The 27,452-nt window shown below is 45.7% G+C and overlaps 1 protein-coding gene across 1 annotated transcript in view; it reads right to left on the bottom strand.

Moving 5' to 3' along the window:
- The window catches only part of LOC135918265 (uncharacterized), a 168,747-nt gene extending 142,731 nt beyond the window's left edge, over positions 1-26,016 (bottom strand). The window contains exon 1 of the mRNA XM_070533557.1: positions 26,012-26,016. The gene's annotated coding sequence lies outside the window, so the exon portion shown is untranslated. The remainder of the gene's footprint in view (positions 1-26,011) is intronic.
- Between the last annotated feature and the right edge of the window lie 1,436 nt (positions 26,017-27,452).

The following is a 27,452-nucleotide window of genomic DNA, read 5'->3' as shown; positions in this document are numbered from 1 at the left end:
ATGTGCATTTTTCTGCCTTCCTGGGTCACTGGGTAGTTAGTGGTGGAATGGCTAGTGCATCGGGATGCTGTGCTAAAGTAAGAGGGTTAGAACAAACCATCAGGCAAACTTCGGACTACATACGTGCCACTCTTCGACGAACCTCTTTCACGCCGACATGGGTCACTGCAGACACGGAACTTGGTAGCTACCGCAGTTAGAGAGAAACTCTTTGACGCTTACGTGCAGTACTGGGTATGTGCCACTGAATCTGTTCTGCCATTAACCTCGTTGATGAACTTACAGCACTGGGTATGTGCCAGTAGGATTGTGCCGCTCAACAATGAACGTCTTTGATGCCAACGTGGGTAACTAAATACGCGACAATGGGACTGCGTTGCTCTAGAATGAAGAAAAAAATCTTAATATTCTAAACTGCTCAGGGGAAACACTCCTACGTCACAAGGGTTCCTTAAGGACAGCAACGCGACGCATTAGCAGGTTGCGCCTCCTCCCTCCGCCCTTTCCATAAATTTTATCTCCACCACCACAAGCCGGTTGTACCACGAGTGCACTGTATATGTGTCCCTTTCCAATGAACGGCTTTCACGTCCACGCTTCAGCGAGCTGCGCCATGAATCCACATGGTATGTGTCACTCGTTTTCAAACGAACCTCTCAGCAGCTTCGGTCTGTGAGTGTGTGCCACTGAGGGCGCTGCCGAGCGAGCGACCAATTCTAACCGCTTGCAGGCACTGGCGGGCCACGCTTTTCGCCTTGCAGGCAGCTCGTGGACCTCTCGGCAGCGGCACTAGATGGCGCAGCATGTGCAGAATGAAGTGCGTGAGAGGAGCCCGGCTACCCGCGCATGAAACGTTTCTCAGCGTTTGCGACGAAACGTAGGGCCCTGCATTTCGGAGGTAACACGCAGCCTTAGCGGCGGTGCCGCTGTATGGAGTCGGGTTTTCAAAGAAAGGGCTAAAAGAGGAGTCCGACTTCACTATACGCCTCATATAATTCGTTTAGATCGTGGCTGTTCATTGTGCTGCTATGGTGATTAAATGCTAAACGTATAACCGTCCACTGTCATGACGGGATGGGTTCCGCCAAACCTGATAGATCCATTTTTGTCTTCAATGATGTTACAGTGGCATGTTTGACACGAAGCAGGAATTTTCTCAGAGAACGTTAGCACCAAGATTAATAAGTGCTTGGCCCACCTATAGTGCCGCCTGCATGTACCTCTATGTTGCACCGGAGTGTATTAGGTTATCATTGTCTGATTTATTTTAAAAACTATTCAAGTCTTCGTTCACAGGGGTGGCCGCTGGTTGTCACTTGGCAAGGATGGGAAAATCTGTGGTGATTGTTTCCGGCGGTTCAGTTTGCTTCCTCCGCGTGACACTCTTCTATGTTTCTCATTACTCCGAAACACGCTCTTTGGCAGCCATGGCGATGCGGTTCTGCCTGGATAGCGGTGTTATTAAAGCTGATATGGGGCATTGGGTTGCTGTGCGTAGAAATGGCCTGGGCGCTCTGATTGAAAACGAGGAAGGGAATAAATGTCCCGTCGCACACGACACGTTTCCAGTTTGTCGCTCCTCTCAAAGGAAATATTTTCTTCGGGAGATGGCGCGGAATGGCAACTGCCCCATCGAAATGAAAGACGAAGAAGTTCATTTAGACAGGAACACAGGGATTTTTTACCTTCCAGAAGCACTGGGACCCAAAGCAAGTCAGAGCATGAACTCGTCAGTGCCCGAGGTAATTAAGATAGGTTTAGGGTGGCCGTGGAAAAATACTGAAAAAATATTGACTGACATTGTCACATGCATAGGTTCAGCACAGAGGTTTTCGTATACAGATGATGGCAAGAAGAGATAGGTAACACCTTAGATTGCAGTATATATATTTAAGCCTAATTAGGTCAAGGGCTCTGGGGGACCATATTTCTCACCGCGCCGTTTCAAAGCGATGACAACAGAAATAATCACCATCGTTATCAAGGACTCACGGGGTCCGTAAATTTTCGCTCTAGATTGCATGTTTTCTAATTAAAGCAGGAGACACATGGTGCAACTCGGCATCTAATGGGATGTACTATAGATTTGAAAAACTGGCAGCTGCAAGCCTTGAAATTAGATGGAGGCTGTCCAAAACTTCTTGAATGTAGCTGTCAGAAGCTAGGGTAAATGCACGCCACATCATATGAGCATGTGACGTCGGCTTTGAGCAAGCCATACACATAGTAGGACGGATTGTTTTATATGACGTGCGACGCATGTCCAAGATTGCTGCTCCACCTGTTAAAAGTTCTTGCAATTCTTTGACGCGGTTGTTGGTAGTAATCTTATTTCGGTGTCCAAAGGAATGAAATTATGTGGATGTATACGCGCAGGCGGGGTTCCAAGTACATCCTGGTCTCGCACCCAGTTTGTTGGAAACATCCGACTGTCGGAGCTTGTTTGAGCCTCCTAAGAACGTGTCGGCACAATTCTTGCTACGACGAGCCGTACGTCGCATCGCAATTGGAATTCTAGTATGCGTATCCTTACTTAAGTTCCTACAAGTAACAAATAGCCTGGCGTATCTTGGTTAAACGTTACAAATATCCATGTGTATTACCACTTCACAGACAAAACATTTGCTGTCATACCTCGGGGCCAACTCCCATTACCCTATTTAGGATGCTCAACTGCTTCGATAAGGCAACCGCTTGACCAATGTGAATGACATTTGCTGAATTTCTAAGAGAAACTTAACTTGTAATAACATCTTGAAGCAAAATATGAATTACCATTCACATATCTTTTCTAAAAGCTAGGCAAAACTTGCTAGATGTTTAAAAAAATAAGAATTAGGTGCTGGTGAAAGGGTCCTTACTTGAAAAATGCAATACTGGCATCCGGTCTAGCTCATTCTCCAATCTCCTATCTCAGGGCGATTAAAATTTTTAAACTCGACACCACAACCAGATGCCGAAGTTATGTAAACTGCATCTGTTAGGGCCTCTAAAGCGGACAAAATGTACGTATGAGACCACAGATCACGTGGAACCGCTTTAATGTTTAGTAGGGTTCTGCAAAACTCAAGCACAATTTAGTGGTATACTTGAGAGCAATGTTTAATGCATACATATTGTTCTACGTATACGTATTAGTAGGCGCAGTTAGTATAATGGTTATATATTTTTATTGCTGAACCACACAATTGTAAACTTCATAATAAGTTTGATATTGATAGATCGGTAAAGAAATTGGTTAGAAATTGGTAAAGTGATTGGTAACTTGATATTAAGTATTATATTGATTTTACGATTCCTTAAAATATTTGACGTCAGAAATTTAAAGCTCATTTCCTGCAGTTTTCAGCGTTTCTTAAATGCAAGAACAGTCAAATTTGCTGCGGTGGGTGGCCAAGAAAAAAGATTTCCCCTCTCCCATGCACTCATGAGGTTCCGTGGCGGAACGTCTTAATGATGAAAAACATGTAGAGTCATGTGCAATACGAGCGCCAATACGGTGCCCGTGTTCAAGAGGGTCAAGAACTGCACGGCGACCCCAGCATAGAAAGAGTTCAAGAAATACACACCGTTACAGTTACCGGTATCTGTTAGAACAATTTTTATGTTGGCGCTGCCGTGGAGTCTTGGGGCCCTTTAGACACAGCCACAGTATTGCAGCGCATATTGCACGCGATTTTATATCAAACTCCCCTATTTCTCGTAGGATAATTTGGACAAATGAATTCTCGCTTTTTTTTGTAAATAAATACAGGCTGTTTGAATATTACAGAAGGCTGTTGCAAATCCATTTCATCCATAAATCCATTTATCGAGTAGCACGTCATATTAGATAGTGCTCGCGCGATTGTGTTCCACTCACAAAGTGAAAAACACACAGGGGTCAGACTATCCGATACTTCTCTCGTCTCTTTGTAAGAATGGGCTCTACGAGGGTGAGAGTCCGCTGCGAACTGTCTAAAACCTGATGGATGTCGGTAGTAGTCGTACTGTTGTTCGTACCTATTTTATGAACGCATGCGTATTGGCCTCGAGCTCCACCACTGGAAAAGCTGGCGCCACCGTCGGCGTGACGTGCTAGGAGGGATCACGTGGACATAGCGGCCGCGTCGGCTGCTTCGGGCGCGCCGAAGCGAGCTGAAAACGAGTTTAAATTCCCTCGTACGCTGCGGTTTTCATTTAGTGGCGAAATTTTCCCGCTTCGAGTGTCTCCTTTACAACGCTTGAAAGCACTAGAATAGGTAGTGGCTGCCTTTGAAGGCGCGCAACATGGTAGGCTACTGCTCGGTGCCGCAGGGCCGGACGCACGTAACGGAGGCCGGTGTAAGCCTTATTCACACGTAGCCGTAGGACAAGAAGCTGTGTGAAGCTTGGCTCGCGAAACATAAAACCGGCAAACAATCATTGGCTACAACTCGGGTATGCAGCAAGCACAGACGCGAGGAAGATTTCTGCTACGGCGCCCGGTCTGCAATGTTCTTAAAACGCGCACTGAGACGCTTGCCCGAGTCCGCTGCCCGACTAATCTCACGACGGTTTGGTCTATGAACTTGTCGATACTATAGATACTGGCAAGTTCAGTGGAGTGGAAAGGCAACGGTAAGAAGCACATTTAAAGAAAGCATGGCATATGGTCATGTTTGTGTTATGAATTAATGCACTGGATTACAAAAAAGGAGCAGCGGGAAATTGCACGCTGAGAACGCCGATAAACATACAGTGCGACGCAACTCGAGAAATAGTATTGAAAGGTCAAAGAATTTAGAAGAAAAAAAAAGATTGAATCGTCGCGACGGCACATCACAGTCGCCGTAGGCGTCGAAGTCTCTACAATGAAATTGATCGTGACATTTTTGAACAGCTTTGATAGCGCCCACGCAACAATGGTTGCTGGTATACTGTCAAATGCTCATATTCTGCGGCCTAAAGCTTATGGCACGGTGCGAAAACGCGCGCGCGGAGAAAGCGAAACAGTGCGCGGACAAGCATGCAGACGCGCAGTTGGTCGCTGCGAATCTGCGCGATCGCTGCATTGAGGCTTAATTCTACTACGCCCCATTTAATTATACAAACACTATAAGAACATATTTCACATAGTTTGCTCTCAGCGTTTACCTACCTTTCACGCAAGTAGCCGGTTCGGCAGACTCCATCGCGCTACCGCGCGCAGGGGCGTTCACTGTACGTATTCGGTAAAGAGATAGCGACTGTAAACGATTGTGCTTTCAGTTTGCCCAAGATTATTATTTAGACAGTAAGAAACTTCTCTCGTTTCGAAAGTACTTACAGAAATATCCGGGAGAGCTCGCGCGTGGTGTTTTTAGTGAGCGCTGACAGCAAAACCTATGAGGAGCGCGCCACGTGATCCCTCATACTACGCCAGCGAGGCGCTTCCGATAGAGGGCGACTCCGTAACTCCTCGCCGCCAATAGCTGGATATGTCCATGGGAGTGCATGGAAACCAGGTTATTATTTCTTGATATGACAACTGCGAGATATAAGGTACTTCGGCCTGAAGAGGCAGAGCCTTTCATGAGACTATGTGGGGCTACTAGCTTGTGCATAAAGAAACCATCTGTGTCCTTTAGAAAATGGCGATATAGATAACCTTCAAAATGGTTTATACGGTGGATTTTCATTGCGAGACTACATAGTAATCCCAGGGTATAACCTGAAGATGGCGCGCCACACACAACCGGTATGAGAAATCCGTTTAAATTCGACAATTCATGTTATCTCCTGTATATTCTTCCTACAATTCCTCCCTTATTCAAAAATATATCTCATTGCATGAAAATACCCGAAGGACACAGGCAGATAGATAGATAGATAGATAGATAGATAGATAGATAGATAGATAGATAGATAGATAGATAGATAGATAGATAGATAGATAGATAGATAGATAGATAGATAGATAGATAGATAGACAGACAGACAGACAGACAGACAGACAGACAGACAGACAGACAGACAGACAGACAGACAGACAGACAGACAGATAGATAGATAGATAGATAGATAGATAGATAGATAGATAGATAGATAGATAGATAGATAGATAGATAGATAGATAGATAGATAGATAGATAGATAGATAGATAGATAGATAGATAGATAGATAGATAGATAGATAGATAGATAGATATTTTTCACTTAGCAGTGGCAACGACGTACCGTCAGCATCATCAAAGCACTTTGCAATTTCACTGCTGATTTCTACTAGTGTGGAGGCGCCTCTAGCCCTGCGAAAAACTACATCAGGCTTGTGTTTAGGCTGTAAAATGGTAGCGTGCCGGCCGAAAGTTGCAGCGATCAGAGCGTTACGTCCCATGCAAGACAAAATAAGGACGCTCCACAGTACGGCGTTTTTCACTGGGCAGTGGCGATGACGTGCCGTCGGCAACCTATAATTCATCTGCAATATTACTGCTTTTACTGACGTTGTTTTAAACGCTTTAGATGTGCTCGCTTTCGTCGCTGCTGCCAAAATTCGGCTTTTCTTGTGTGTCATTGTGTCTTGCATTTGTGAGGGAAATATCTAAACAAATGACAAAGGACTTTGCAAAACACAAGAAAGATTATAGAAATGAATGGCCCAAACTGAAGCAAGAGACCCTAAAGACATAACTCAGAAATGAAATTCGCAAATTAAGAACTGAAGAACGAAACATGACGCAAAGTATCGAGTTTGCACCCACGAAACTCTTAAACTTGAAGAAACAATTGCATGATTAAATCGCCACGAGCGCTCAGTTGAATAAAGAAAATGAGGCACTTCAGGGTAAGTGCAACGAACAGGAATGCCGAAACAGGGATCTTGAGGGACAAGTCATTCAAAGTTAACATTACTCCAGGAATACAAATGTTGAAATTCAGGGTGCTGAAGAAGAGGAAAACGACAACGTTGTAGCCATCCTCTCCAACATAGGGGACGCACTCAGTGAACCAATTTCATAGTCAGATTTCGGGGTGTGCCATCGTGCACCTACCCGTAAACTCGACAGAAACTAACAGTGCCATGCTGTTTAGATCTAATTCTGAGAAGGACGTTGGACGTATAAGGGAAGAAGAAACATGTTTGGATAACTTGGATATTGTACTTAGCCGTGAAGCACCAATTTTTCTGAATGAACACCGATCTCCTGTCCAAAAGAAAAACCATCAGGAAAAAGCGCGAACGTCACTGGAAGTCAGTAAAGAAATACAATGGACGAATATAATGATATCCTGCTCCTATACACATCCTCATGGAAGGTGAGCTAACAAAGGTGAACAGCAGTGAGTAGCGTTATGCCTTCAGCATTCAGAACCCAATGGTAAGTTCGTACATCATGAGCCATGCCACCCGTTTAAGCTGACAGTGCGCTATTTTATTAGGCATGTGAACCCAGTTCAGTACAAGTTCACTGTACTCCTCCGCTCACTTCGTTCAAGTGCATCCGCCCTTCGGCTAGTTGAGGATAAATGGCTCGTGCACTGAGAACACTGAGGCACTGAAGCATACGTGACAGCGCAGTCATGTTTGAGTCAGTGTGCCCTTATACTTGAGCGCAGCAAAAAGAAATGCTGAGTTTGCAACGCGTGCACTGTGTGCAGTGCATAGCAGGACGTGATCAAACAAGAACTACGCATGTAGCAGCGTATACCAGGATTGCTTCAATGCTTGCTTCAGAAGAAAGTACTGAGTCAGTTAAACTGCAATTCATCTTTCATATCACTTTTTCTTTATGGAAAGTGTAGATGGTGTGAGTGCATTATGGGGGAAGTGCAAAGGTGTCATGAGTGCTTTGTGCAGTCGGTATGCTTAAACTGCTCAAATCCATTCAGCTCCTACTAATATGTTTCTTGCTGCGGTACTATATATTGTAGTCAGGACAAAGATCTACTCAAAACCAAGTTAATAATGCATCTGCGGAGAATGTGTTTGATTAAGAAGTTGATACTTTCTCAGCAACATTACTCGGATGCACAGCATATGTGCTTGAAATAAATACCTTACGTAAACGTGAAGGGCTCTGCATACAATAACAAACTTTGCAGTAGCACTGCAAAATGTGCTGTCATGCGTATCAGCCACAACGAAACTGCTGCGTGTCCAACCTACTTCCTCGGAGACACCTCTTGAAGACTGTTCGGGCCCTTTCCATTCTGGGTGTAACATTCAGCTGTTCTCTCAAGTTTTCCGCATATGTCACCAGCACTGTATCTAAGCACCGGCCCGTTCTTGAGTTTGTGCCCCGTCTCTCCCTTCCCTGATGACCTGAGGTTTTCTTAGCAGTGTACATTTCTATCATTCTATCACAACTTGGGTACTGCTCATCTGTATAGTCCCCGTACCAAACTCGCGACGCTAACAAACTTAAAGGGCCCCTGAAACGGTTCGGACAAATTTTGTAGGCGCGTAGGGTACAGCTTAAGTAGAACATTCGCACCACAATTTAAGTGAAGCGTTACGTATTAATGGAGCTGCAAGCGATTAGAAGTTACCCTCCTCCCTAGCTATGCTTTTCCTCCTCAACTCGCTCGCCGAGCGAGCGGCGCTAAGCTCCGCCTTCACTGGTTCAGCGTCACGATGCGACGTCACATCACTCACTTCCGGTTGTTTAGGAGCACGCCCCCTCCCGCGCGAGACCTCTCCGCTAGCCGCTTGGCCGTCGACCGAGAGCTATCGAAGCAGCGTGCGTTGCGAGCATTCTGTCGTAGCGCCGAACGTGTCCGGTACTCCGCTAAAAACAGGCAAGCTGGTCATTTCGGCAAATGACTGGAGGCATAAACTCAAGCTGATGAAGGAACTTTAGCGTAGACGTACGTGAGCAGCCTGATCGGTCTGCACGGTCCAGACACTTGCTGGCGGAGCGCTTAACCAGTCAAACAAAGCGCTAATATTGCTCTAACCAAGTGTAAAGCATTTTAAACATTTATAAATCAACGTGTTGATGATTACACTCCTGCGAAAAATACACACCAGCAGCAAAGAAGAATACACTTCGTTGCTGCTACTGTGTATAGTTGAGCTCTGTGCCACCAGGTGGCTGCACCGTGCAGACCATTCACATTTGCCCTTCTGCTCATCTCGTGGCTCATGCCGGCCTATGCCGGCACAGTCAAGCGGCCAGACCATGTCCCCTTGCGCTTGCGTTTGCCCTAATACTGGACTCGCGGTTTGCAGGTCGCTAGGTTTGAGTCCACAAGGCAACAACGTCGAATCATAGTGCTCGCGAAAAGACTGAGACCGACTCTGACCGCGGAGCTCTCGTCAAAATGGAGTACGTTGTAACACAAGCAGACGACACTTGCTGTGTGCCGGAAGTGCTGAAGTGTACTAAAAAACTATTCTTGTGTATTCTCGTTAAGTTATTTTCTTTTTACAAAAACAAAGTAACTAACATTCCAACTATTACGAGCATCATTTGTTCACCATAAAGTTGGAAAAATTATCGACCACGCGCCCTGGTCAGCCACTCAGATAGCTCGCCCATGTGACGTAATATGGGTTATTTGCATCATATGGGTAGGGGCGGCTTAAAATTCCGCCGAGCAGTGCGCTGCGATCGGCAGCGATGGGTATTTTTAAAACCTTATAATAAATTACACGCTTTACGCAGAGCACTTAGATGCATCAATTAATGATCAGAAGAACCTACTCTAACGACTCAGTACGTTTGTAGAAAATCGCCAAAATCGTTTCAGGGTCCCTTTAAGCTTGTTCAGCGCCGGAATACACGCACCCTCTCCTCCCGTCTTTCGGTTGTCACAAGCTCATGCCAGCCTACGAAGATTGCCTCAAACCCCTCAAGTGACACACCCTGCAATACCATCGCAACATTGCACTAGTCTATTCTGCATGGTGCTTCGCGGCTCTCTAGACAGCACTCATCTTTCTTCAGTTCGTCTGAACAACTGGTCAGCACAGCCTGAGCCTCATCCCGCCTGCATAGCCCGACACGCCAACTCCACGCGCCGAGGTTGCTCAGCGGCTATGGTGTTGGGCTGCTGAGCACGCGGTCGTGGGTTCGAATCCCGGCCGCGGCGGCCGCATTTCGATGGGGGCGAAATGCGAAAACACCCGTATACCTAGATTTAGGTGTACGGTAAAGAACCCCAGGTGGTCAAAATTTCCGGAATCCTCCACTACGGCGTGCCTCATAATCAGAAAGTGGTTTTGGCACGTCAAACCCCATAATTATATATATATATATATATATATATATATATATATATATATATATATATATATATATATGCCACTCCTGTGTGCGTGTGTGCAGTGCTGTGTGACTGAGCAAGTGTGTGTGTGAACGTGCACGTCTTCTGCACCATGCAAATTCCTGCAATAGATTGCTGGCTCTGAGACACTCCAACATGCAGGCATCAGCCTTTTTTATTCTACAGTGCCGTGTGACCACTCAGATTATAATTATTATATTTATTATTATCGTTATTATCATCATCAGTACGGTCACATTGATTGCGTCGAAGCCAGCGTGACACATACTTCAAAATATTTCTGCAGATTTGTGCGCTCTCGCTCTTCTAAAAGGAGTGCCAAAGATGTATGTCTTCTTAATGAAACAGGTGATGTTGTCTCGAACACTGCTGATGCATTTGCAGAACATTTCTGTTCGCTCTATGGTGTGAAATATGCTTCAAGTAACCTTGCTTCTCAGTCTGGCACGGTGTTTATGCTATCAGTCAATTAAAACCATGTTTTCAAGTGTATGAAGTGCTTCAAACCTACTCTTTCTTGTTGCGCGCATGGTATTTCTTCCGCAGAGTTTAACCCTTTGAGAAGCTGTCTACACAACTGTGCACAGCATGAGATTGGATCAATTGCAAAAGCGCGGATGAAAGTAATGGTATTTAAAATGTGGTTCATACATCTCAAACACTATTATTGTAACTGTGCTACAATTTTGAATAAAGTGCAGAGTATTTTAGCAAAATGTGTGGGAAGGTAGACGGCTGGGTGTTTTTACTCTGTGTCAGTATGTAGTGTGTAGCAGGTTCAATTCTTTGTTTTTCACAATGTCATGCACCAAGCACAGATTTGAAGTGGCTGAATAAGTGCTTTTTAAGCTTTCCATAATACTGAACAGTATATATTCTCATATTTTATGTTCCTGTAGTCAGTTTTCTCATGGAGTGAAAATTTTGTAAACTTGACAAAACTCGCTTAACAATCGAAAATTCTTAATCTTTTCTGCAACTTACACTTTCTATGATTCTGAAGATTGAAGAGATTGGTGAAAGGAAGTTTTCAATCAAGGGGATAAAGTGCCGTCTGAAAGGATCAAGACGTATGGAAGCATACTTGTTTCCTGTTCTCACAAGCATCTTCAATAGTTCCCTAAAGTCTAGTACGTTTTCTAGCACTCGGAAGGTAGCATGAACATTGCCGGTGCACAAATGGGTGCTAGATGTGCAGTTACTAACTGCCGGCCAATATCTATCCTCTACAGTGCGTCAAAAGTGTTTGAATCGGTATTGTATTCCTTGCTTTCTGTTAATGTCAACAGTGTTCACCAGTGCAACGACCTACAAAAAGACATTTTTTCACTCTCAAACTGGTGCAGAAACAATAGGTACTCTTAAATGCTTCCAATACTAGGCATTTGAATGAAAGATATCGTAGCGATTGCCCAGTCATCAACATGTGCCTTCCCAACCTCGGCCCGCCCCCCGATCAAACTTGTTCCTTTCCGCTATTTTCTCTAACACACGGAGCTTCATCCCAAAACGTGACATTATGTGTAATGTGATTTCGTCATCTTGCAGTAACCTTCTAATATTAACGGAAACGTGGCTTACAGGAGACGTAACGGACAGCGAAGTGCTCGCTGACGTATCAAATTTTCAACTGTTCCGAAACGATCGCAGGGGCACGAGGGGGGGGGGAGGGGTACTTGTCGCCGTAAACAAAAATATATCATCTACATCTCTAAATATTATATCCGCTCTTGAAATCCTATGGCTGAAATGCCATGCTGCACCCCATTCAATTTTTTTGCGTTTGCTATAGGCCCCTTCATAGTACTCCACACTTCTCTTTCAAGCTGAATAACATCTTAAGCGAAATAACGACCAAACACCCCAACATGCATGTAATTATATTTGGAGACTTTAATTTTCCTAATATCAATTGGTCAAGCCGGCCTGCACCAACGGCTGCATCAAAGGAATCGAACGAGTTCCTTGAGGTATGCCTCAACTTTAACTTATCTCAAGAACTCACAGAACCAAACCGTGTCCCCTATAACTGCCAAAACATTCTAGACCTTGTCTTAACAAGCAATCCTGAGGGCGTGCCATCCATCGCGTATTTTCCCGAAATCAGCGATCATAAAGTCAATCATGTCGACATCGGAATGAAACCCGTTTGGACCCCGACTGTTAAAAAGACTATTTGCTTGCATGAAAAGGGCAATTATGAAGCAAATAATCATGAACTAACGCAATTTTACCCCGGTTTTGCAAGGCCTTTTCCTTGGCACACTATGGGTGAAAATTGGCAAATTTTCAAAGAGAAACTAAACAATTTATTTGGCAAATGCACTCCCCAAATTAGCATTCATTGCAATTCAGCACAACCCTGGTTCAATAAAACACTGAAGCGATTAGAAAAGAAGAAAAAACGTCTCTTCCGCGTAGCTAAGTCCCGTAGCACCCTTGACGAATGAAAAAAATACAAAGCCGCTGAAACTGCCTATCTGGAAGCCATACATCATGCCAAACGATCATCTTTTTATTCTGATGCTCCGAATAGGCTTAAGAACGATCCAAAAAATTCTGGCAAATCTTAAGCCCACAGGACACGCGAACTATTACCCTATCAAATGAATCAGCTGATTCCCTAACCGATGCTGAATGTGCTCACTTGTTCAGCACCACCTTTGCATCAGCGTTTACTCAAGAAACTCATTTTCTGTTCCCCATGCGAACTGTCAATGTACAATGCCACCAATTACATTTTTTCCATCCGGCATTTATTCCTCATAGACTATATCACACTTTCATCAGCAGCTGGTGCGAACGACATTTCCGAACTTCTCAAAACACAACATATTTGTGCAGCATATATCTCTGCCTTCTATTTTCACAGTCAGTTTCAACAGGTGTGCTTCCTCCAGATTGGAAACACCGAAAGGTCGTTCCAGATCACAAATCGGGCAACAAACACTCTCCATTAAATTATCGCCCCATCTCATTAACCAGTGTTCCAAGAAAAATCCTTGAACATATCATCTACACACATATCATGAACTTTCTTGAGGCCAACCATTTTTTTCATCCTGCGCAGCATGGCTTCAGGAAATGTTTTTCTCCGAAACGCAGCTAGCTATGTTCGTTCACGACCTGCATGTAAACCTTGACTCTAACTTCCAGACTGACGCCATCTTCCTAGATTTTGACAAAGGTTTTGCCAAAGTTTTTCATGAGCGTCTACTACTAAAACTTGCCGCATTACATCTTAATACCAATATCTAAGCATGGAATAAAGAATTCTTAAGTAATCGTGCACAATCGGTCTTTGTCAACAATCAAGCATCTAACTCTACCCCTGTCCCCTCAGGTGTACCCCAAGGATCATTCTTTGGTCTACTACTATTTCTAATTTACATTAATGACCCACCAATGTATGTATCTTCTAACATTCGTATGTTTGTAGACGATTCTGTAATTCATCGCAGAATTAACAGCGTTTCTGATAACACGTCTCTTCAAAACGACCGGCGAAGTGTACAGGAATGGTGTAACCTTTGGCTAATGGAACTAAACCCCAACAAATGCAAGACTGTCTCCTTCCACCACCGCCGAAATTCACTTGTTTTCTCGTAAAAAATTGCTGACGTCAACCTTGAATTAGTTTGTTCCTACAAATATCTCGGAGTAACCCTTTGTAGGGATTCAACCTGGGAAACGCACATTGTGAACATCATTTATTCTGCTAACACAGCACTCGGGTTTTTAAAACGCCATTTGCACCACACCCACCAAAAATGTAAAATTATTAGCCTATTGGAACCTTCATCGAGTATATCTCATCAATCAACTGGAATCACTTCAAAATCGATCTGAAAGATTTATTCATTCTAAGTGCTCCCACGACATGGGTATATGAGAACTAAAAACAGAATCCGGCTTATCATTGCTTGCATCTCGCCGTCGCATGCTAGTCTTTCTCTTTTTCATAAGTTCTTTTACAGCTCACTTGGCAAAGCCCCACACATTCTCCGTCCGGCACGCATATCTAGCCGCACCCGTCACCCGCAACAAGTCGCGCGCCCACGTACACGCACTGTCACTTTTTCGTCTTCATTCTTTTTTCTTGCAGCAACAGACTGGAACAGCCGTTCCAACGAAATCACAGCCATACCCTGTCCTAGCACATTTTTCAACACCGTAACAAATTATCTTACCGCGGAATAGAAATATAGCCTTCAATTTTTTATGTATGTATAGACCCACCCCTTATGTAATACCCCTTCAATGGGGCCTTTAAGCAAGTAATATGAAATGAAATGAAATTAAATTAAATTGTATGCGGAAACACACCACGTGAAATTTTCATACACCCTACGGGATGCTCCACTGCTTAGGGTCGATGAAATGAGAGATCTTGGTGTGTACTTCGACAAAATGCTAAGCTTCTCCTCGGATAATTACATAACATGCCCTTAACACTTTAGGAATTGCATGCTCTGCATTGCATGATTTCCACTCACTTGTTGTGCTTCTGAAATTATGCTGTGTGCCTTCCACTACTAGAGTATGCCTCTCTAAGAGGGGTGCAAAGTGCAAATCTAATTCCCGCCTCATTGAACGCGTCCAGAATACATTCATATCTATCTTGAAGCACCACTTTTGCCATTCCGGCGACCACAATTGAGCCTTCTCAAATGTTCCTCAACTCGCACCTCAAGATCTCACCTTTTGTTCCTGCATAGGGTGGTCCATGACGTTATACACTGACCGAAGCTTCTTGATCATATTGACACGTGCACTTGTTTGTCTTTATCGGGCGACACGTTTCACCGCCGAACAAATGTTATCGTACAGCGCAGGACGCGCCCGCATGTATCGGAAGTTTGTGGAATGTTATCGATGCTTCCATCCGCTGTCTGTGACCGAGCCTTGCGTAATCTGATCGCATGCGTGCACGATGCCAATAATGTAGAACATTGTGGAAGGCACGCGGGTCCCAGCGATTACTCTGGAATATTCGACGACTGATGCATGAAAGCCGACGCGCTTGACCCACTGATCAGACTCTCGACGATCGCCAACCGTGTTCGCCGCTATCGTTGTGCTATGAGTGTAGCCTGTTTTTGTGAGCACAGGTTCGCCCAATAAAAGTTAGTTTTGTCTTTCACAGTACTACTACTGTGTTCTTCAACGTCACCCCCACGTGACAATATGCATTTTTTCGGCGCGCAACAGTATACCAGGCAGCATTCCACATTCTTTGCTTGGCCTTGTTTTTATATCTGTAGATAATCATGTAGGATTAACTCCCTTTTATTCTTTCTTATTTTCTTTTTTCTGTATTTGTTTCTCTATATCGAATTTTTTTGCCTACCATAATCACGTTTTCTGTACGTTTTGTCTCACTTATTGCTCATTAAGTGGACCAGTATGAATGGTCTCTAACTGTTCCTGGGCACTAAATGAACATTTCAATGATTGAATTTTATTATAGTATAAAATGGTGCTTTTAAAATATGCATTAATATATTATTTCACTGCCGTAGCTTTTCTGCAATTAAAATAAGCCAGAATTAAGAAAGTGCAGTAATATGCTATGTGCCTGCTCGTATGCCTTGTGCTGTTAATTTCTTCTGACTTTTAATGATGTTTGGCTACAGTATGCAGTGTCGTGCAATAAAAGAATATGCCACAGCAATTATTGCGTGCCTCGCAGAACAAATTGAATATATCTTCCTTAGTCAAAACATCATAACAAGCTGAAAACAATAAACTGGTATTTTGGGGGGGAGGATGACGAAGTGTGTAAATTATGAAAATACCATGTTGATATGTATATTTCTTATATTATGCAAATGAGTTGCCCTCATACATTCGAATAAGCGCTTCAATAGGATGACTTGACAAGTGGCAACGACAGACCTCTATTAAACCCCCCCAATTCTCAAGGTTGTATTAGCTGACGGTATGTCATTTCATTATGACCAGAAAGGCAAACTTGACATGTTGAAACCAGCTACAACAAAACATGGCCTTTACACCATGAAAAAGTTTTCTATCAATACACTCAATGTGAAGGCCTCCCGATGCAATGTTGATGCATCAAAACAACCTAGAATGATAAATTAGGGGCTTCATGGGCAAGATTTTACAGAAACAAGAATCAGAAGGAGACACGCTACGAATTGCGTAAATTTTAGCTACTGTAATTTTTTTATCAGTGATACAGGTGTTTCAATTCTTTTTTGCTGATTTTCTTAGAACCCAATCTTTGACGTTTCTTTCATGCACCAAGTCGCATAATTATATTGACACGGATACCTTATCTGTATTCGGGTACAATATTTCAACAGTTAAAAATTTTAAACGTTATCGCTCGGCGCAGGATGCTCCTGAACATATCGGAAGTTTCACGAATGTTACCGATGGTTCTATCGGTTGTCTGTTGTCGACGAACCTTGTATAATCTGATTGCCTACGCGACGTGAATTGTCTAGTAGATTGTGAAGGGCGCTCGGGCACCAGCGAATACGCTGGATCTTTCGGCGACTGATGTATGCAAACCAACACACTTGGCCCACAGATCAGATTTTCGATGATCTCCTCTTCCTCCAACCAACGCACAGCGAAGCGTTCGCTTGTCGGCGAGTGCCGAAGTTTGTCGACGCGTGCCAGCGGTTAGGCGCCCCTTCCCATGGCGAGCGTCGGCGTCGCCGAGCGAAGAAAGCGAATGCGGAGCGCAGCGGGGGGATGAAAGACGCGAGAAGCAAAGCAGGGAGGAGGGTGCAGCGCAACCAGCAGGAGGCGGAATGCGGAGGAGGGGATGGGGTAAAGATGTGAGGAGGAAAGCGGAGTGCTGGTACGACCAGGCGTGCCTGGTCGTACCAGCACTCCGCTTTCCTCCGCCGCGTGCGGCGAGAGAGCGCAGAAACAAAGTGCTCACGTGGGCTTCGCACCCACTGCGCATGCGTTACTTCACCTGCAGCGCCGTCGCCGCTAGAGAATACGATCCCCGCATGCCACGCGTTCCCATGTTCACGCTTTCTTTCTTAACAATGAACAACGCAACCGGTGGAAATGCTTCGTCTGCCGCTGCTTTTAAACGAACTGCCAAAGAGACTCAGTGCCACCAATGTGGGCCCTTTGTCCTTCATAATAATTTTTTATAACATATCGCGAAATCAAAACATCTAGGAAGCCGCTCTCGAATTTCCCATTAGGGGGTATTGTGATCTTCGGTGAAATTTTGCTTTCAACACATTCACCTTGACGGAAACGTGCTACTCTGACGATTGCATTATGCTTCAGTTTGACGGTTACAATAAATATTTGACAAATTATTCTAATCGGCGTGGTGATGACGTCGCTCTATATTTACACAAGATTATTTCAAATTACGTGCGCCAGTCGCCTCCTGCGTACGTCCAGTTTACTGCTACCTGCGAAAGATAGCTGCAGTGAAGCGGGCAACACGGGCTCGCAAGGCACGCGCAATCGGAGCAACCGGTCATCAGCGCGGGACCACGAGCGAAGAAGAGGTGCGGGACTCTGGCCAAAAAGACTGTGGACGTTCTAGTGAGGCTCTCGCTTAGTTGTGTGTCCGGCACAAGTTCGCCCAACGTAATGTTGTTAAAGTAGCGTCACTCAACTGTGCGTAAGGGTTCTGGTGGAGGTGTGGGGCATGATTTCAAGCCCTTCTCGAGTCAGAGCAAGGAGCCCGGATGAAGGCGACTTGGATCCGTCGAATCAACTCCTGTTTGCCAACGCAGCAGTCGTCGCCCACGTGGTGAGCCCCCCCTCCCCCCCCCTCCCGAGTTTTCCCCGGTGCCGGATTCTATCGGGGCATGCTGACGGAAACGCTATCGAGATGACAACTCAAATCACGCCAACTCACATCGTTGTGGACTCGCCAATGACGCTAGAGGCTTTCCACGGCGACACATTTGAAGACGCAGAGGACTGGCTGGAACGCTTTGAGCGCGTCGCCGAGTTCAATGGATGGCACGCAGAGCGCACGCTACGAAGCGTTAACTTCGCGTTAGAGGACAGCGCATGAACGTGGTTTGAAAACAACGAAGCGTCATTTTTGTCGTGGTATACTTTCCGGTGGTAGTTGCTTGCCACTTACCCGAGTACTGACCGCAGGGAGAGGGCCGAAGCTGCCCTGCAGGTGATAAACCAGTGGAACAATGAAAGCGTAGCCATGTATGTAGAACACATGTCCCGCCTATTCCGCCGAGCTGATCCGAACATGAGCGAGGACAAGAAACTACGCCATCTAATACGGGGCATAAAACAGGAACTGTTGTTGGTTAGGAGCCAGCCGCGCACCGTCGCTGAGTTTCGTTCTGAGTCGACAACAAGGGAAAGCACGTTGCAACAGCGATCAAGGATGTACAACAGGCAAATGAACATCACGTCTGTGGACGCAGTTCCAGCCGTCATCGGAAACAGCATGGAGGTCGTACGGGAGCTCGTGCGGTCTGTAGTGTGAGAAGAGCTTCAGAGGCTATGGCTTGACCACAACGCTCCAACGCCCTCTTCGCTAGCAGACATGGTTCGCGAAGAGTTGAGACAGGCGGTCCGGGTACTACAGCTCAGTGCGCAGCCCCAAGCGCCACTACTGCGCCAGCCGAGCGTCTCGTATGCCGATGTGCTGCGGCAAACTCCCGGACGTGCTGACGTTGCAGCCACTTCCTGTATGAATAGTTCGATGCCTCGAAATACGCTGCCGCCACCCGAGAGAAGATTTAGGAAGGTCGATGTATGGCGCACTCTTGAGCGAATACCACTCTGCTACCACTGTGGCTGCACAGAATGTGCTACTATCGCCAGGCAGGGCTTCGTGGTTTTTTGGTGAATGCACCTTGCACTCGGAATGGTGAGCGTCCATTTGAAATCGAGTAGAACCTGTCTTCTTGTCAAAGCTCCCAATACGCCTACAGCATCACTAACCTCGATCAACAGCGCCGTTGCGGATCGGTCACTGAGCCCCCGCCCGTCATCAAGCTCCCCAAGACGCCGTTCACAGAGCCCGCGTTGGGAAAACTAGAGTCAGCGGCCTCGGGAGGTAAGGCCGCTGCCGATTAAGTAAAGTTAGGTAAAGCCAGTGAAAACAACACTTTGAAGCGAAAAGAGAAGAAGCTGCATTGATGATTCCGAACAACAATGAGGGATTGAGAAACCCGTGCCGTAAGAGCGACTTTGCTTCCGATTTACGTGTGTGCGTTGGCGGTTACGAAGTGAACTCGTTAGTAGATACAAGTGGAGATTACTCGGTTATAAATTGAGCTCGCCAGGAAACTGAAGAAAGTGCTGACTCCTTGGAAAGGGCCGCAAGTTCGCAAAGCAGGAGGACACCTCATCGACCCGACGATTAAGTGGATGGCTAGAATAGGAATATGGAGGCTTCACGTACGACGCCAGCTTTATCGTGCTTTCTGAGTGCTGAAGAGACTTGATTATTGGCACGGACTTCTTTCAGGATAATGGCGCTGTAATCAACTTCCGGGGATAATTTGTTTTCTTTTCAACCAAGCACGCTGTCGCTGCATTCAACACTGAAAAAAAAAATTCGATGCCCTTTACATTGCAGATGACAACGCGATGCTTCCTCCGAGACCCAGCGTAGCCGTCGCAGTCAGAAGCGACGATCTCAGCGACTACGAAGCTATCGCAGACAGCAACACCAGCCTCCAACTCGAAAAAGGGATCTGCATGGCAAGAGGCCTTGTTCAGCTGCGTGGCGGATCTGCGAACATTTTCCCCGCTAATTTTGTAAATGAGGTGCAACATGTCGCGAAGGGTCTCGTTATTGCCAGCCTTAATAATTTCGTCCAAGCTGCAGATCTCAGCATTCCAGAGATTTCACGAGCGAATTTCCAAGATGTGTATTCTGTCCTTGCAGCCATCGACATCGAACCAAGTCTATCGCGCAGACAGAAGGAGCAAATAGAGCCCCTCGTAAGAGAATTTGCCGAATGTTTTTCAACGTCATCCAAAGTCCAGCGGACAACTATTGCCAAACATTGGATAATTGTCGACGAATCAGTGAGGCCTATTTGTCAGCATAACTACCGAGTGTCACCAAGAGAAAGAGAAGCCATCGGAAGTTAAGGAAATGCTTGAAGACGGCGTAATTCAGCCGTCGGCAAGTCCGTAGGCGTCGCCTGTAGTACTTGTAAAGAAAAAGGACCAAACCTTGCGCTTCTGCATTGATTACGGAAAGCTCAACGCCGTCACAAAGCGGGATGTGTGCCCACTTACAAGAATCGATGACACTCAAGATAGACTACGAGATGCCAAATTGTTTTCCTCGCTCAACCTCAAAAGCGGCTACTGGGAGATAGCAGTGGACGAACGAGTTCGTGAAAAGACGGCGTGTGTGACGCCAGACTTACTGTACGAATTCAAAGTGCCACCATGCGGCCTTTGTTCCGCGCCTGCCACATTTCAGTGGATGATGGGCACTGTGCTCACCGGTCTGAAATGGCAAACCTGTTTCGTTTATCTTGACCATGTCGTGGTTTTTTCTACCACCTTCGAGCAGCACGTAGAACGACCGCGGGCGATGATGAAAGCTATTAGATCAGCAGATTTGACGATAAAACCCCATAAATGTAAATTCGGCTTTCGCGAGCTTCTTTTCCACGGCCATGTCGTCAGTTCAGAAGGCATTCGGCCGGACCCCGAGAAGGCTGCGGAAGTGAAAATTTCCAACACCCACCCACAAAAAGGCTGTTAGGCGATTCTTAGGACTTTGCGCCTGCTACGCACGCTTCCTCAAAAATTTTCCAAGGATCGCCGAACCACTAACGAAGCTAAATAAGGAAGACACGCCTTCCGTCTGGTTGAATGAGCAGGAGAATGCTTTCAATGAGCTCCGAAGGCATCTTAAGAATCATCCCGTTCTTGTTTATTTACCCGAGGAAGCCGAAACTCATATTCACACAGACACAAGCAATTTAGGCCTCGGTGCTGTCCTCATTCAGTGGAAAAACGAAGAGGAACGAGTCATTGCGTATGCTTGTCGAACACTTTCGAAGGCTGAGGTGAACTACTCAGCGACGAAAAAAGAATGCCTAGCTGTGATATGGGCAATCAGCAAGTTGAGACCATACTTATATGGCCGACCATTGCGAGCTATCAGCGACGATCATTCGTTGTGGTGGATGGCGAATCTCAAAGATCGTTCTGGACGGCTGGCAAGATGGAGTCTACGGCTGCAGGAATACGATATAACGGTCGTATACAAGTCCGGTCACAAGCACAGTGATGCTGATTGCTTGTCACGTGCACCGACTGAATACACGGAATCTACGTTTAGGGAAAATGGACAGGATTGCCCGTTCCTCGGAGCTGTGACAACATTGCAAATGGCTCAGTATCGGCGATCTGACGCGGAGGTACGCCTTCTCATTGATTACCTAGAAGGACACCCTGTCGACATTCCAAGAACTTTTGTCCGCACCTTGTCGTCGTTCGTCCTTAGAAATGTCCTGTGCAAAAGAAATTTTCAACATAGTGCAGAGGCATTTCTGCTCGTCATTCCTTCAAAGTTACGGCTCGAGATATTTGAAGCATGCCACGACGACCCATAAGCAGGACATTTAGGAGTGAGCAGAAAATTCGCACACATCCGCATGAAGTATTACTGGCACAAGTTATTGAATTATGTGCAACACAACGTAGGAACCTGCGGGGACGGCCAAAGACATAAAATACCACCAATCAAGCCAGCAGTTCTCCTAAAATCGATACAGCCACCGGAACCTCCATTCTTGTGCGAATGGACTTACTTGGCCCCTTTCCCGCATCGTCATCAGGAAAGCGTTGGATACTAGTTGCAACATACTACCTAACTCGATATGCCGAGACAGGGTCACCTGTCAAGGGCACGGCCAGGGAAGGTCGGAAGGAGCTCATTTTTTTCACTAACATAGTAATACGACATGGCGCTCCTAAAGTTCTCATCACGGACCGAGGAACCATATATATTTACTGCCCATTTGACACAGTCCATTATGAAACTGACGCACGCCAGTCCCCGAAAAACAACCCCATATCATCCGCAGACAAATGGACTGACTGAACGACTTAACAGAACGCTGACTGATACGTTGTCAATATACGTGGACTTGGAGCACCGAACATGGGACAGGATACTACCGTACGCAACGTTCGCGAAAAATATCGCTGTGCAAGAGACAACTCAAACGCCACCTTTCCAAATCGTTTTTGGCCGGACTGTCACCACAACATTAGATGCAATGCTACCAGTAGATGAGACCTCTGAGAATAACAATGATGGCAGCACCTTCACACAAGGAAATTAAGAAGCATGGCAGCTGGCACGACACCGCATTCAGCAGCAACAGCAAATCGATGCGGACCGATACAACTTGCGACGAAGAGACGTCCAGTATGCACCTGGACACACAGTATGGGTGTGGACTCCCGTACGGATGCGCGGCCTATCCGAGAAGCTTCTTCGTCGTCATTTTGGCCTGTATAGATAGATAGAATAAACTTTAATGTCCAACGGAAAAAGGTGATCTACCCACCCCCCGACGCACAGGTCAGGGGGCGAGTGCCGCCGCCTCAGATGCAGGCTGGGAGGTCTTGGGTCCCAGCAGCCTCTTCGGCCAGTTGGACGAGCCGGAGCTGGAGCTCAGGGTCCGAGCTGCGCAGCAGGGTCTCCCAGGTGTCTCTACTATCTATTTTGTGCGTTCCCCCGGGAGAGTACGGACATTCCCATATTATGTGGTCGAGGGTCCCTCTCGCCCCACAAAGATTACATTTATCGCTCCTGGCCTCGGGGAACATGTGGTTCGCCATAACCGGGTGCGGATATGTATAAGTTTGTAATCGTCTCCACGCGACTGCTTGTCTGTTGTTTAATTTTGGGTCTGGCGGGGATACCAGTCTACGAGCCAATCTATAATGCTGCGTGATCTCCCCATATTTTAGCATGCGCTCTCCGCTCCCTCGGTCATCGAGGGGCCCCGTAGCGGCTCGGCGGTAGAGATCTCGAGCCAGCTCGTGGGCCTGTATAGGATAATTCGCCGAATGAATCCCTTGAATTACGACGTTGCTCCAGAAGGTCAAGTAACTTCATCACGACGGCGGCATCGAACAGAAATCATCCATGTCGTCCGAATGAAGCCGTACTACGAAAGGCAATAACTACTTCCGCCTACAAGCATTGCGAATTCATGACAGTCTAGAAACCACCACTTTCTGTATGAGCATCGGGATGATGCACTCTTGGAAGAGGGACAATGACACAAGATGATTTCAAATTACGCGCGCCACCCGCCTCCGCCGTCCATCCATTTGTTTACTGCTACCTGACCAAGATAGCGGCAGTGAAGCGGGCAACAAGGGCTCGCAAGGCACGTGCAATCGAAGCAACCTGTCATCACCGCGGGACACGAGCGAAGAAGAAGAGGTGCGGTACTCTGGCCAAAAAGACAGTCGACGTTCTAGTGAGGCTGTCGCTTAGCTGTTTGTCGGGCACAAGTTTGCCCAAAGTAAAGTTATTAAAGTAGCGTCACTGAACTGTGGATTACAATATGTACAAACCATCGGCATAACGGACTTGTCTATGAATATAGTTAAATAACGAATGACATTGAAATACTTGTGTTATGAAACCAGCTTAAAATAAAATGTGAAATCCACCCCTCAGCGGAAGGAAATGTATGGCGATTTCTATTTTTTTCCGAACTGCTGTCAGATTGTATTCGTACAAACAAATATCGTCTTACATGTGCTAGTGTCATGAAGCTTAAAATTTCCCAATCTGGTAGCGCGGTAGTTACTTTCACAAACACAATCCTTTATACTGGCTTTGTAAACCATCTTAAAAGACGAATACTCATCACTGTGTCTACTTCGTCTGCATTAGTCCTTATAATTACATATTTAGAAGCAGTTATTAAGCATGTCGGTACTATTGCTTCAGACATCAGTGACCGCTGTGCCATTTTCATGTTTTCCGCATGTGGCACCTAGAACACGAATTATTCACCCCAGGACCGTTTGATTTATGAGCACATATCAAAGGAAGCATTAGAATCACTTGGCTGGCCCTCTCGACGTAAGGCTGGTGTAGCGTAGTAGGTAAAAGAAACGCGATCGACGCGTACTCTGCATTCATCACGTTATATGTGTGATTCTAACGAAGCAATTTGAAATCTGTAAGATCGCACAATCAAAGAAAGCAAAAAAAAACAAGGATGACAAACCGCCACATTGGCATGATAAAATAGAACGATAATCATTACCCCAAGTTCCTGCGCACTCAAGAACTAGAGGTACTCAACGATTGTAAGAAAATAAAAAATAAACTAAATGCTGAACTAAGGCAGTCATTCTACTATAGTGAATTTTTGCCAACATTAGTTGAGACATTGAGATGCTCCACACCAAATGTTGAATTAAGTTTTAGGTCGACGACAACGCTATGCACTACCTGATTACGTTTTTCGCAGTGGCCAAGAACTTGTTCGTAGAACTTGATGATTACGTCAATAAGCATTTTGTAAGATCAGCGGTATCAACCACAGGTTGTACTGCAACAAGAAGTTTGACTTCTATCTGTGGTGACAGTCTGTTTCTTGTTCCAACTGATGGTTTTAATGCTTACAGCACATTCATAAACTTAAAAAACAGCAGAGCCCTAAATGCAGAAAAGTTTCCAATTAGGCCCGTGAAATGCGGTCTGGAATTTGTCGTAGCTATGTTGGCGCATAATTTCGTCAGGTGTTTTCTCACAGGCTATGAAGAAATTGATGGCCTCAGTTCTTTACATTGGAGGGGAAAAAATGCTGTTTCTCCAATATTTGAGAGTAGATGTAGGCATTAAATGACTACCGGCCAAGTATACTGCTTGGAGATGACACTAGCCACAATAATAAAATGGCCAATAATGAATGTTCGCAACACTGCACAACACCGCACTCTTCCTTTCTATACTGTGCACGGGTCCATATGGACGATGCTCGGCTAGAAGAATTCAACGAGCGGTTGACGGCATGACAGGCAACCAAAGACACCAGGGAGATAGAGCACCTTAGCAAGCTAGAAGAAGAGCGCCTTAAGGAGGCGTCACGCTGCGTGGCGCCACTTCTCTAGGTGACGCAGAACCCGCGCCGCGAACCTAACGGGCTGCTAGCGTTTCAAAGAGAACACGCGACTCTACCTCAGTGCAAGAAGATGTCAATGATGTGTATGGTGCCCTGTATACGCTTTTTGAACGTCGCCCTTTTGGAAATTCCAAATAAAACTTCAGCGTAATGGCAGTTACAGATTGAGCCATGTTGTGAGCAAACATTAGGAAGAACTTAGAAGCGATATTTTTTGTATGTTGTTTGATCAGTAGCTAGCCTATGTAATGCGGTCCTGTACAAATGGTTAGGGACCAAGCAACACATTTCGTCCAGTTTTCATTGGTTGCCCGTATTATCTCGTTTTATTGCCCGCTTTTACGCACAGATAACAGCTCTGAATATTGGCTCAAGGTCATTTGAAGGTAGCCGATAACCGAAGCTAAAAACATATCTTGCTCAAAATCAGGCTACAAACTATGAACCGGTTAATGTTATTCCTGTTTTTCTAAGAGCCCAGAAATAAATAATTTCCGCTCACCTAACTAAAACAAATGTAGTGCTAGCAAGCAAGAGAAGTTGGGGCGATGTATGCAGAGCGCTGCGGTAAGCGCTTGGTAACACACCGTTCTCAAGAGATTGCCCATAGCATTATGAAATAAAAGAAATGATCATTATTGTGAAGATCAACTTACTCGTCTTGAGATGCTGAAATGAGAAGTACGAGCAGGTTCACTAGTTGAGACTAATACGCAAGATAACTTAAGTAGCTATTGACAGCGAAATACCTGTACGCAAGAAAATTTTAACGCATCCTTACTATTGGGCATCTAGTCAGTGCGTTTCCTGTTTCACGAGTTGATGGGGCTAAATTGAGAAACTTCGTTGGACCGGCAGTGCCGCAGTGTAGTGTTTGATCTCAGCAGCTCAACGCAGAAGCATTGCGCTGCTGAGAAGGAGGTCGCTGGTTCAATACTGGCCAGATTCCAATTGCAGGTGGAATGGGAACAGTCGCAGTTACAAAAAGGTGAAGCCTTGATAGGATATCAAAATATTATACAACTACGCAAAGTGACGTTGTTAGCTCTGTCACCCTCGGAAATTAGGATTACAATTAGTTAAGTAATATTAGTAACTTACGTAGTTAGGAAGCACGGTGTAACGTGCACAAAAGAAGATATTGACAGACGTCACTCGCTGGCAAAACGCTGGTGCGATAAAGGACGCCAGCAGAAGCCTCTCTCTTCAACGTGTCTACTAAACGGAACCTCCGCACTGACCACGCGGGGAGAGAGCGCTTGAGAATCCACCAGCCATCCCGGCTCGCCTACTTTTGCACCCGCGCCACATTACCGAGGGCAGCGCATGCGTTCCCTCCCGCTGACAGGCATGCGAGTCCACAGCCGTGCTAGCAGACGACACTTGGGTACATTTGTTTCCCTCCAGTGGACGCCTGAACACGATACCACGCGTCGGAGTGATTTTGAAACGGGTGGTTAAAATTGATTCGGAGTCTCCCACTACGGCGCTTCTCCTAACCATATATTTCCCTGAGCACGTAAACCTCAGAACTTAATTATATAAAGTTTCTCTGCCAACACCGGTAGCGTCACCACGACGCGGCATTTCCATGCCCTCAGTGGAACGCAGGTGGCGTCGGCAGGCGGCGCTATGATTATTCGCTAAATGTGTATCTTGTGATTTGTGTTCGTACGTTTTTCGTACTACATAAGAATCTACTACTATTCAAGTTCACAGCCATTTTTCATTATCCCATAATTATGATGGCAGTTGTGAAGACAGGGTTGTAATCAGCATGTAAAAACGAAGCCATAAACACGCAAAGCGCATCGGGCGGCAACTACCGGCTGGAGAAAGTCCTGGTAAGTTTTAATTATTAAGTATTGCCCTAAAACGTATTCGTACATTGCCTTTACTTCTACTTTTACTTCTACTTTTTTTTAGGTGCAGCGACGGGAGTAAGCTACATTTAGACTTAGACCCAGGTTGCAGCAGACAAGAATAACCTAGATCAAGGCTGCTAGATATAACGGGTACACCTTTGTCCTGCAGAGAACCTAAACATGCTAGTGACTGTCATCGAGAAAGTGAATTTACCGCACTGCATATCGAAGC

This window comes from Dermacentor albipictus, chromosome 2 (genome assembly GCF_038994185.2).
Source record: "Dermacentor albipictus isolate Rhodes 1998 colony chromosome 2, USDA_Dalb.pri_finalv2, whole genome shotgun sequence".
Taxonomy (NCBI): Eukaryota; Metazoa; Arthropoda; class Arachnida; order Ixodida; family Ixodidae; genus Dermacentor; species Dermacentor albipictus.
The sequence above is the reverse complement of the archived record's forward strand: the minus strand, read 5'-3'. Positions and strand labels throughout refer to the sequence as shown.